Below are 12046 nucleotides of genomic sequence, written 5' to 3'. Positions count from 1 at the left end.
TCCGTACACTACTGATTGTATCGTTGCCACGTGCAACCAACCGACCGATACATCAGCATATGCACGTGCACATACCACGTGGAAATCTCGGCCTACTAAATTTATTTTTACCGAGATTCCACCACATTCCCCCCTTTGATGCTTCTGATATTTCATAATCCCAGATGCATCACTTAATCAGGGTTTGCTTACACCTCAAGTTGCCATAAACCAGACTAGACTTTGCGACTCTCTAGAGATACGAACCCCTCAGCATTCCTCTTCCTGTATGTGTTCTCCTTGATTTAAAGCCTCGTACCTGCAAACAGCCATTATCTGTGCAGCGGCCTTTCTCTCTGCTATATTCTCTATAATGCTCTGCACAGACCTAACTACCAAAGGAATCAGACATGGCAGGAGGAGGCACAGCATCAAGATTAGCATGACTCCACCTACCAGTGCCTTGAGTCCTCCAAGCTGCTCGTACCAATTACCAAACCAACTACTCGGATTATACCCTTTCCATACTTGAGTAGGCACATGTGCTAGTTTAACCATATGTCTAGTAAGCTCAGCTATTGCTTGCCCTTCATCATCTATTTGAAGACAACAATTGCTTAGATTAAACTTACCACATACACCTCCCTCTACTGCCAATAGGTAATCCAAGGCTAATCTATTCTGGTAGACGGTTGTCCTCATCCTAGTGTTATGCTTTGCTAGGAGATTAAGCGCTTGTGATGTTTCATTGGTAATTATCTCAACCACTGCCTGTAATCTTATGTATATTGGGGTTCTGTATCCATAAGTACCATCCTCTGCCCACGTAGCTGGCCCATAATAATCTATAATACGCTGGGGAGGCCACTCATTATCTTCCCAGGTACCTATCTCTAGGGGTCCCCTTTTCTTTCTATGATTTACATCATACACTTTAACTCCCAAAGTCTCTCCTGTTTCAATTGGCAACAAGAAGAAGGATGGTTTGAGCATACCCAATACACATGCCCTTTCCCAGTCCTGTGGTAACTGTGAATAGGCTTTCTTACCACAGATCCAGTACAAATTTGCTGGGGCTTTCCAACTAGAGGTAGCAGATAGGTCAAACCACACATCCTTTAAACTGGTATAAATTGCAAACGGATTAGGTGGTTCTGAGACATTTGAAGCTGACCACCAAGTTGTATCTTTTGTATCATCATTATAAGCTTTTTGCCCTAGACAAGTCAATTCTCCTACAGATGTATTAAACATTATTCCTTTCCTTGCTATGCAAACATAACCTATAATGGAGGTCTTTAATCGCCACTCAGATTTACCTCTAACACTCACTTGATAATCAGTTTGAGAAATTATTAACTGTTCAACTGTCTCAGAACCGGAATACATTACCTCCTTTGCTTCCCATGGCCATTGGTCTCCCATATTAGTACCTCCACACACATAGCAGTTGGTGACATTAAGACTACCAGCAATGCTTTCGGCTAGATCTATAAATAAGTTCTTCGCATTATGGGGGATCTTATTTTCCATACTCATCTCCTCATAGAAGGAATTAAAGACCTGATGGGTTTGGGTTGCCAGAGTATCGGTCTCTATTCCTATAAATAATATTGTCCCAGGATCCAAACCTGTTCCATATATCTGGAACCCAAATAAGTTCCCAAACCTATCTATGAATAGTTCTGGGTCATTGATAAGTATATGGACTGTGTTACACTCCCTAAGCTTACAATATGGCTTGGTAGGCAACTTAGTGACGATAGAAACATAGAAACATAGAATGTGACGGCAGATAAGAACCATTCGGCCCATCTAGTCTGCCCAGTTTTCTAAATACTTTCATTAGTCCCTGGCCTTATCTTATAGTTAGGATAGCCTTATGCCTATCCCACGCATGCTTAAACTCCTTTACTGTGTTAACCTCTACCACTTCAGCTGGAAGGCTATTCCATGCATCCACTACCCTCTCAGTAAAGTAATACTTCCTGATATTATTTTTAAACCTTTGTCCCTCTAATTTAAGACTATGTCCTCTTGTTGTGGTAGTTTTTCTTCTTTTAAATATAGTCTCCTCCTTTACTGTGTTGATTCCCTTTATGTATTTAAATGTTTCTATCATATCCCCCCTGTCTCGTCTTTCCTCCATGCTATACATGTTAAGATCCTTTAACCATTCCTGGTAAGTTTTATCCTGCAATCCATGAACCAGTTTAGTAGCCCTTCTTTGAACTCTCTCTAAGGTATCAATATCCTTCTGAAGATAGGGTCTCCAGTACTGTGTACAGTACTCCAAGTGAGGTCTCACCAGTGTTCTGTACAATGGCATGAGCACTTCCCTCTTTCTACTGCTAATACCTCTCCCTATACAACCAAGCATTCTGCTAGCATTTCCTGCTGCTCTATTACATTGTCTGCCTACCTTTAAGTCATCAGAAATAATCACCCCTAAATCCCTTTCCTCAGATGTTGAGGTTAGGACTCTATCAAATATTCTGTACTCTGCCCTTGGGTTTTTACGTCCAAGATGCATTATCTTGCAGTTATCCACATTAAATGTCAGTTGCCACAACTCTGACCATTTTTCTAGTCTACCTAAATCATTTTCCATTTGGCTTATCCCTCCTGGAACATCAACCCTGTTACATATCTTAGTATCATCCGCAAAAAGACACACCTTACCATCAAGACCTTCTGCAATATCACTAATAAAAATATTAAAGAGAATGGGTCCAAGTACAGATCCCTGAGGTACCCCACTGGTGACAAGCCCAAGCTTCGAATATACTCCATTGACTACAACCCTCTGTTGCCTGTCACTCAGCCACTGCCTTACCCATTCAACAATATTGGAATCCAAACTCAAAGATTGTAGTTTGTTGATAAGCCTTCTATGTGCAACAGTGTCAAAAGCCTTACTGAAATCGAGGTAAGCAATGTCTACTGAACCACCCTGATCTATAATTTTAGTTACCCAATCAAAAAAATCAATAAGATTAGTTTGGCATGATCTCCCTGAAGTAAACCCATGTTGTCTCTGATCTTGAAATCCATGTGTTTTTAGATGTTCAACAATCCTATCTTTTAACATGGTTTCCATCACTTTCCCCACTACTGAAGTTAGGCTTACTGGCCTATAGTTGCCCGACTCCTCCCTATTACCTTTCTTGTGAATGGGCACAACATTCGCTAACTTCCAATCTTCTGGGACTACTCCTGTTATCAATGATTGGTTAAATAAATCTGTTAATGGTTTTGCTAGTACACCACTAAGCTCTTTTAATAGCTTTGGGTGTATTCCATCAGGTCCCATTGACTTATTTGTCTCTACTTTTGAGAGTTGAAATAGAACCTCTTCCTCTGTAAACTCACGTGTAATAAATGACTCATTTATCCTTTTTCTTAACTGAGGTCCCTTTCCTTCATTTTCATCTGTAAATACCGAACAAAAATATTCATTGAGGCAGTCAGCTAGACCTTTATCCTCATCTACATACCTTCCTTCTTTTGTTTTTAATCTAACTAATCCTTGTTTTACTTTTCTTTTCTCATTTATGTATCTAAAAAAGGTTTTGTCCCCCTTTTTTACTGACTGTGCTATTTTCTCTTCTGTGTGTGATTTGGAAGCTCTTATAACTTGCTTAGCCTCTTTCTGCCTAATCTTATAGGTCATTCTGTCTTCGATCATATCCTTATCTACTGTCTGTCCCCAGGTTGCCCACCCCACACAGGACCAATACGGACAATAATTGTATTCTTTATTTGGACATTTTGGATCTATATATTTATACTTACTACTGGGGCAAATATACTTATCATTAGACCCATACGTTCTTTCCCATTTAAGATCGCCACATACATTCCATGGTTTTCTACCACCTGATATCGCCTTACATGCATCAAATAGCAAAACACCTGGAGAATGTACGCGTTCTAGTATGGTCTTATTTATCAGGGTCCCCTGTGAGTCTCCATTCCGAATAGTCAACCAAATTGTACGGGGTTGATACTCAGGGCTAAAACACTTAGGTTCTCCTGCTCCTAAATGGCATACACTATAATCTATGCCTAAGTATCTACACTTAGATACATGTCCTTTACACTCATACTGGGAATGCCAAATAAGGGTCTGGGAAATGCGATTGCCGGTTTTTGTAGTCTTAATGCAAACCTCACAGCCTGGTGTGTCGGTACCTCTACCTTCCTGAATAATTAAAAACACACATAAATACATTATTAAACATATCACTCCTGACATATTCTTCCTAACTCTTCGACCATGCAATGGCACCTCAGCTTCCAGGATGTGAGGGCTGCAGGGAATGGAGTCCTTCTGATCTTCACTTTCCTTCACAGAGATCCCTTCAAGACACTCTGGCTATGAAACGACGGCAGGTGGTCAGGCTTTATTGTGGCAGTCAAAACGCCTACTTGTAGATTTTTGTTGATGTTCCCTTGTAACAGAACTCTTCTCAAAAATCACTTTCAATCTAACTGGATCACTCTCTTCAACCAGATCTTGCAGGGATTCTCAGGATCTGGTGTAGCCTGCCAAGAATCTGCTGCTGCTGGTTTAACCCTGGAGTGATGAATCCACGGAATCACTTCGGCCACCTTTATAGCTGTTGGGGTAGACAAAAGAACAACCCTCCACTTTGGCCCCAACGGTACACTGTTCCACTCCTTTATCCAAACTTGGTCTCCTGGATGATAAGAATGGACAGGTGGATAAATATTCACAGGTAACCTATCTTGTACCCATTTCTGTACCTCCTCCATAGTTTTACCCAACTCCACAACCTGCTGCCGGGTAATTCCTTCTCCCAACTGACTCAAATCCCCCCTTAAGTTACTAAGTGTCACGTCTAAACATTTGTTATGAAGGAACACAACTGCAGATTTCTTATAGTTTGAATATTTATTATAAAAAGTAAAAGGTATTGACTTTAATTCCAATTTACAGGTACTGTAGCTTTAATTAGTAAACGATAACTGAAGTCCACAATTACAGGCACTGTAGCTTTAAGTAGTAAACGATAACTGAAGTCCACAATTACAGGCACTGTAGCTTTAAGTAGTAAACGATAACTGAAGTCCACAATTACAGGCACTGTAGCTTTAAGTAGTAAACGATAACTGAAGTCCACAATTATAGGCACTGTAGCTTTAAGTAGTAAACGATAACTGAAGTCCACAATTATAGGCACTGTAGCTTTAAGTAGTAAACGGTAGTAATTAGCAGACACTGAATCAGAAAGAGTCTCTTAGCAGTGTTAATGAATTAAGTGATAAGAAGTTACAATAGCTGTTCCATAGGCTTTAACTGAAGCAAGACAGATGCAGCTAACTGATATAAAGTATGAGTTGAAGTTAGCTGTAACGGGTTTGTTTTATCGAAGGACTTTGGAAACAGGAAATAACAGCTTTGAGATGCAACGCTTATCACAGAGGTTTTACTTAGCTTCCGGCACATAGAACACTGGTTCCCGAGATCTCCTCAGAGGCGGTTATCCTGAATGGAGAGAGTTCAGCTTTAGTCGTGGATGAGGAGAGGTGAAGGGAACTTGAAGTCTTCCAGTCCGGTCCGGTAACAGAGGGCTTTCACAACGATGTTGTAGCCGGTTCGTGAGTACGGAACGTAGTTCAATAATCCAGCGTCGATCAGCTGGTGCGGTCGGATTAAATAAGGAGACCGTGTCATAAAGGGGTGTGGCTAAGCTCCGTGGAACCAGGAAGTAAGAGGATACCATAGTTAAGGCATGACACTAAGTACGGGAGGTGGACGCCCATACATAATTTCAAAAGGTGAGAGACCCATCCTTCTGGTAGGTGTACTACGAATGCGCAACAGAGCTATTGGCAAAAGAACATTCCACTTGAGTTGGGTTTCTTGACACATTTTTGCCAATTGGCTCTTAATAGTTCTGTTCATCCTTTCCACTTTCCCAGAACTCTGAGGCTTATATGCCGTAGGAAGTTTCCACTTAATACCTAGCATATGAGTCAGTTGTTGTAGGCACTGGTGAACAAAGGCCGGACCATTATCTGATCCTATAGAACATGGTAGTCCATATCGGGGTATTATTTCCCGCAACAGAAATCGAGTGGGACATGCTTCTACCCATCCTGAGTAGGTGCACACAGCTACTAGTAGGTAATGATGTCTGCCGGATTTAGGCATTACCGTGTAGTCTATTTGGAGATTGGACATAGGGAGCCCTCCCATGTACTGGACTCACGGTGGTTTCACTGGACCTTGCCTTGCGTTGTTTTGGGCACATAACACACATCTTCGTACAATGGCTTGAGTCAAGTTGGACAATCTTGGTATGTAGAAATGCTTCCTAAGAGATGCTTCCATACTATCTCTCCCGGAATGTGTCCCATTGTGATAGTTCTGGACAATTTCTACAGCTAGCGATGCTGGAATAACTATCCTTCCATCTTCTAACTGATACCAATTATTCTCCAAATATTTTCCAGCTTCAGTCTTGAGTCCACTGAGACAGAGGGGTCGGTATGAGAGCAGCTATACACTCCACATACTTCTGTTGTCCCAATTCAGCGGCACGCTTGGCTGCATTATCTGCCATCCGATTTCCTTTCACCACATCACCATCACCTTTCAGATGCGTTCGACAATGTATGATACCAACTTCCTTCGGCTCCCATACGGCTTCCAATAGTTGTAATATCTCAGCTGCGTACTTAATTTCTTTACCCTCTGAGTTCAGTAGTCCTCTTTCTTTATACAAGGCTCCATGGGCATGAGTGGTTAAAAACGCATACTTTGAGTCCGTATAGATGTTTACCCTCAATCCTTCAGCCAATTGTAACGCTCGTGTGAGTGCGATTAATTCTGCCTTCTGTGCCGATGTTCCTTTTGACAATGGCTGAGCTTCTATCACCTTGTCTATGGTTGTCACTGCGTATCCTGCGTAGCGAATCCCTTCTTTCACGTAACTACTGCCGTCCGTATAGTACTGGACATCGGGGTTCTGGATGGGAAAATCACGAAGGTCCGGTCTGCTTGAGAACACTTCATCCATCACCTCCAGGCAATCATGTTGACTCTCAGTAGGTTGTGGCAAAAGGGTAGCTGGGTTCAAGGTATTGACAGTTTCAAGATGCACTCTCGGGTTCTCACATAACATGGCTTGATACTTAGTCATACGGCTATTGCTAAACCAATGATTGCCTTTATAGTCTAGCAACGTCTGTACTGTGTGCGGGACTCGCACGTAGAGTTCCTGACCCAGAGTGAGCTTGTCAGCTTCGGCTACCAGCAGGGCGGCGGCAGCTACGGCTCTTAGACAAGGTGGAAGACCACTGGCCACTGCATCCAGTTGTTTAGACATATATGCAACGGGTCGTTGCCATGATCCCAAGTACTGTGTCAGTACTCCCACAGCCATCCTTCTTTGCTCATGTACATATAAGTAGAATGGACGTGTATGATCAGGTAGACCTAATGCTGGGGCGCTCATCAATGCCTTCTTAACATCCTCAAATGCCTTCTGCTGTTCGATGGTCCACAGGAAGGGATCGTGTTCTGTGCCTTTTATAGCTGCATAAAGGGGTTTCACCAATATCGCATAACTGTGAATCCATATTCTGCAGAAGCCTGCTGCCTCCAAGAACTCTCGCACTTGTCTTCTATTCTTGGGTGTTGGTATTTGGCATACAGCTTCTTTTCTCTCAGGCCCCATTATCCTTTGACCTTCAGAGATATGGAATCCCAGATACTTGACAGTTGGCTGACACAACTGAGCTTACTTCCTGGACACCTTGTATCCTGCCTTCCAAAGAATGTGCAGTAAATCATATGTTGCTTGCTGGCATCTCTCTTTTGTAACTGCCGCTATCAACAAATCATCTACGTATTGTAGTAGTACACATTCTCCTGGGATGGACTTAAAGTCTAGTAAGTCCTAACTTAATGCTGATCCAAATAGGGTAGGTGATTTTTTAAACCCTTGGGGCAATCCTGTCCAAGTCATCTGGCGTTTCGAGCCAGTTACAGCATTTTCCCATTGGAATGCAAAGATACACTGGCTTTCTGTAGCAATTCGTAGGCAAAAGAAGGCATCTTTAAGGTCTAAAACTGTAAAGTAAGTAGCCCCGCCCGGAATTAAGGCAAGCAGGTTATATGGATTGGGCACAACTGGATGTATACTTACTACCACATCATTGACTGCTCTTAAGTCCTGCACAGGGCGATACTCGTCTGTCCCAGGCTTTTGAACAGGCAACAATGGGGTGTTCCAGGGGGAAGTACAGAATTTTAGGATACCATACATTATGAACTTATCCATATAAGACTGTATGTTCTTCTTTGCCTTTTGGGGAATATGGTATTGTCTTAGGCTCACTGGATAAACCCCAAGTTTTAGTTCAATCCGTATAGGTGGGATATTGCGAGCAAGTCCTGGTGGGTTACTCTCTGCCCACACTCCTGGTATATTAAAGAAGGATTCATCACTCCTAGGGTTTTGGCTGGTCAACACTGTATAAAGTCGACACTCTTCTTCTTTCGGTATTGATATTGTCATTATACCTGAGGGTCCATTAAACTTCAAGGATATCGTTCCGTTAGGCAGAAATGTTATCTGTGCTTGTAACTTCGATAACAAATCTCGTCCTAGAAGTTGGACTGGACATTCAGGCATGTAAAGGAACTGATGTTTTACTACGTGGCCTCCCAGTGTACAGAGTCGACTTTTAAGAACCGGTTTTGCAGCACTCCTCCCAGTTGTTCCTATTACAGTGATTGTTCTTCCTGAAGGAGGAGCGACTAGGTTAGTCACCACAGAATGTTCAGCACCAGTGTCGATCATGAAAGAACTCCTTTTTCCCCCTATTGCTACATCGACCATAGGCTCCGCTCGGCCAAGGGGGATGGAGCCCGGTCGGCCAAACCAACAAAGTCTCTATCTTCTCTTTCTCGGGGTCTCTGCGCTGCTGGGTAATACCTATCCCCATGAACGCTTCCTCTATTATTCCCACCATTTCCTCCAGGGCCTCCTCTTCCTCTCGCTCTGCCTCTATAATTATTACTATATCCTGCCCTTGTTCTATCTCTCTCATATTGTTCCCTCAGTGGACACTCACTTCTCCAATGCCCTTCTTCCTTACAGTATGCGCATTGGTTCCTACTTAAAGGCTCCTTATTCCACTTATTCTCGCTTTTATCAGTTCCCCTATACACTTCCTTTTCCCTTCTATCTACACCCGCGATAGCTACTACTAACATGTCTGCTTTCCTTATCATCTTTCGCTCTTCTTCCTTTTTCATCTCTGTCTCCCTATTTATATAATCCTTATTCGCCATCTCCATTAGTTGAGTTATAGTCATCCCGACAAACCCTTCTAACTTTTGTAATTTTCTCTTTATATCTCCATAGGCCTGGCTGACAAAGCCAGAGTTAACCATCCGGGAATTCTCAGGAGCCTCTGGATTAAAGGGGGTATACAACCGGTATGCCTCCAATAATCGATCATAAAAGGCACTGGGCGACTCATCACATTTCTGCAATACCTCAGCCGTCCTTGACATATTGATCGTCCTTTTTCCTCCGGCTTTCATGCCAGCAATAATGGCATCCCTGTAAGCTCTTAAACGGGCCATATCTGCGCCATTAACATTCCAATTCGGATCTGTGTTTGGATAATGGGCTGCGGCCCATGCTGCCGGGTTGGCCTGATTTTGAGAACCGGCCACTTCTTCAAGCGCTTTAATTGCCGCCTGATTTATCTGAGTTCTTTCCTCGTTATTAAACAATGTCATAAGTAATTGCTGGCAATCAGCCCAAGTGGGATTATGCGTCAGGATTATAGAGGTAATCAAATCTGTCATGGCTTGAGGTTTAACTGTGTAGGAGGAGTTATGGGTCTTCCAGTTGAATAAGTCAGTGGTGGTAAAGGGAACATAGACAAATACGGGATCAGCATGTTGTAACTGGCCCTCACCATTAATATGTGTCGGGCCCGGTGTCAGTCGGAGAGGCATTTGATATTGTCGGGGTTGGAGGGTACCGGTCAGTTGTCGGGTTAGTATGGGGCTTCGTTGAGGAAGGTCAGTTATGGGTTCCGGTCGAGGGGTAGTAAGACGAGGGGAAGGGGACGCTTTTTCTTTACTGAAGGGAAGATTAGTAAGTAGAATATTCCGGGCCGGGCTGGGAGGAGCCTGACCAGGAACCAGAAATTACGCCAAATCTGGATAGGTGGGGTTAATAGGGGTACGTACTGGAAGGGGAGGGTTTAAAGCAAGTGGGCTAGACTCTGAGCTAGAGGAGGGGGTAGGTGGAGACAACGGAGCAAGGGGAGTAGTATTACTAGCAGCGCCTCCTCTTCCTTTTCCTGTGGAGGAGGAGTAAGGGGGTGGCAAGGGGATCTCTGACTCAGGGGGCGTGTCCAGAATGGGCGTAATCACGGCCTTGGTGGACAAACGAGTTCTGGCCAACAGGAGGCGACATTGCTCCTCGTTGCATACCCTGATCCATTTTGGCAAGTCATCTCTGGCCCGCTTTCAACAATCAATATAAGGAGACTGGACGTAAATTTCAGGCCTACCCGATACAGCCACGTGTACGCGCTGCACCAGATTAGGATCAAGACTACCACGTGGAGGCCATGCAGCCATCAGGGTAGGCCATTCCCTACTACATAAAGTAGTCAGGCGTGTTGGGGACATCTTTACTCCAAAATCATGTACATTGTATCCCTTTTAAAAGTTCTTTAACATGCATTCTAAGGGATCAATGATCTTTGAATCCGACGCACCCATACTTAGCAACGGAGCGTCGTCTCCAATAGAAGCAAAACAAACACAATTCCAATGGTCACACCCGTTCCCCTTGGCAACAGCACCACGTGGTATGGTTACTAGGCCAAACATACACAACAAAACATACAGGGAATTCCCGTACACACACAGCTGTTACACCAGTCACTAAATAACTATTACTGTACCTTTTGGTGAAACTATACAATCACCCACGTTATAATTCTCAGTATTTAAATTACCCGTCTATACCATGCCCTAGTAACATCGTCTTTACAAACAGTAGTTATAGTACGGTTAGCATTGGTTAAAGTACAATTTTTTGTCACAGTTCAGTTAGTAGTGGTTATGATGTTAAACATACAACATGAACGACAGTTATTTGTGGTTATTTACAGTATCAGTAATTATAATACATGGTTATGGTACCGTGCGCTATGATACAGTTACACACTATTCACACTCTCGCTAGACGGCAGAGCTCACTCTATCTACCAAGATATACACTCTACTACAATAAGTTTTAACACATTTACAGTTTCCCAACTAATCTATTGGCCAGTACCTCGAGGGACTACCTAAATCTATTTACATCCGTTTTGGTTAGCCGTCGCTGCCCAAGCACCACATATAGCGAACTAGAGGGCGGAATTTACAACAGAACCCTCTTGATCTATCTACTCTATCAATAGTCTAGTGGGTTCCAAATTTACACGCCTTCCCACTTAGCCAAGATAGGTTGAGATCTAGCGGACAGAATATACAACAGGCTCCACTTAGTCTCCCGGTCCCTCCGACCTAGCGAACAAAATATACACCCTAGATACGCTAGTCTAGACAAGACACCGGTGTCCGGCTTGGGCTATTTACACAGGACCCAGCCTGACTCCAAACCAAGATTAAACGAGCTGACTACAGGGCATTTAATTATGAGCGGTGCACCTTCGCTCCTTTCCTCAACTTGAGGGGGCCAATTCCATACACAATTCCAGATACAAACCCCTTATGGGCCTACTGCACAATCGGTATCCAATACCCCTAGTGGGTCCACTGTCTAAAACAGTAGTCGTCTTACCTCCTCGTTCCTGAACCTGAGTTCACACTTATCGACGGGGGGCACCCCAGCACTTACTACGTAGAGGCTGATGATCTCCTGGACAACAGACCAGTGGCGCAGAGACGAAGGGAGGTCCACGCAAAAGTTCAGGGGTGCAGCCGTAGAGAGCGTGGGCAAAGATAAACTGTCTCACGCCTCTGTTTCTCAGCTACCGTTGAATGATGAGA

The sequence above is a fragment of the Pelobates fuscus genome, chromosome 5, assembly GCF_036172605.1.
Source record: "Pelobates fuscus isolate aPelFus1 chromosome 5, aPelFus1.pri, whole genome shotgun sequence".
Classification (NCBI taxonomy): domain Eukaryota; kingdom Metazoa; phylum Chordata; class Amphibia; order Anura; family Pelobatidae; genus Pelobates; species Pelobates fuscus.
This window is presented reverse-complemented; position numbering follows the sequence as displayed.